Source organism: Triticum dicoccoides, chromosome 1A, assembly GCF_002162155.2.
Source record: "Triticum dicoccoides isolate Atlit2015 ecotype Zavitan chromosome 1A, WEW_v2.0, whole genome shotgun sequence".
Taxonomy (NCBI): domain Eukaryota; kingdom Viridiplantae; phylum Streptophyta; class Magnoliopsida; order Poales; family Poaceae; genus Triticum; species Triticum dicoccoides.
Genome location: NC_041380.1, coordinates 576930478 through 576931945, shown reverse-complemented (window position 1 = coordinate 576931945; position 1468 = coordinate 576930478).

Below are 1468 nucleotides of genomic sequence, written 5' to 3'. Positions count from 1 at the left end.
AACTGAGCCACCCGCTGCTGCGAGCGGTGGCCGAAGCTGAGTGGGTTGCAACAATCACGACAGTGCTGCAGCGCTTGTCGCCATGGCCACCCGCAGCTGGGTGCGCTGCTCTCCAAGGTCGGCGTGGCAGGATTTTTGCTACAACCATGTTTTGTTTTTGCTGGAATCAGCCGATGTTTTTGCTACCACCCCAACACCCCAAACTTGCTATCACGGTGATTTTTGCTGGAACCGGTGAACCATTTTGCTACAACCGTTTTGATTTTTGTTACTACCCGGTGTTTGTGGATTTTTGCTACATTCATCTTCATGTGAGTCCTGCAACTCCGTTTTTTGCTTCAACCAGCCATTTGTTTTTGCTGGAACTATCAGACATTTTTGCTGGAACCAGCGATTTCTCATGGATGTGAGTACGGAAACATTTTTCTTCGTTGGGATTGGCAAGCCATTTTTGATACAACTGGCGAGCAGTTTTGCTTCAACCGGCATCTATTTTTGCTGGAACTAGCAATTCCAGAGCTGCGACAACCGATGCTTTTTTAGAGCCGTGACGGGTCGGCACTGGGAGCTGCGACGGCCACCGCGGCGAGACGTGCTGCAAGGTCGCCGGGGCTGCTGGAACGGCGGTCGCGGGGGTGGGTGGGGGGAGGAGGGTGAGGGTGAGGAGGAGGTTTGATACAACCCGGTAGCAAGGGCGGCAAGCAGGCGAGCAATGGCGATCTGGTGAGTAGCAGCGACCCGGCCAGCGACAGCGATCCAACGAGCGACGGTGGTCCGACTAGCTTCGAAGGCCGGTCGTCTTGTTCTCGTCCTGCACCGCGCTCATGTGATTTGGGGGCAAAAGCCAGAGAGAAGAGAGAGAAGAGTGCTTTAAGGACGAAGACCATGATCTAACGGTTAAAACACAGCGTATCGGATGTGTACGGGGCGACCGGCCCAAATTTAGGCCAGCGCGCCGGCGCTTAGTAGTCGCCTTTTTTTATACTAAGCTCGGCCGGCCAAACGCGACACAAATTTGGCTACTAAGATACTACTACTAATAGTAAAAAATTGAAACACAAATTAAAAACAACTAAATACGACCACTAAAATACTACTACTACTAATAATAGTTAGAGAGCTGCTATACACACGATGTTTTTGAAACGATGCATGAACGATGCGCCACATCCAGCCATTGAATCAGAGAATAAAGTGCTTCACATCCATTTGATTGTGAATCGTGCATGCATCGTGCGTGGAGTGTCGTCTGTCTAGTATTTTCGTAATAGTAAGAGAGCTGCTATACACACGACGTTTTTGGAACGATGCATGAACGATGCTCCACATCCAGCCATTGAATCAGAGAATAAAGTGCTACTAATAGTAAAGCCGCCGCTGCCGCCTGTCTTCTACATGCCGAGTAGCCTGTACATCTTGGTGTAGTCGCCGCCGTCTCTGCTACACCCCTTACTAGCGTCTGATGCGG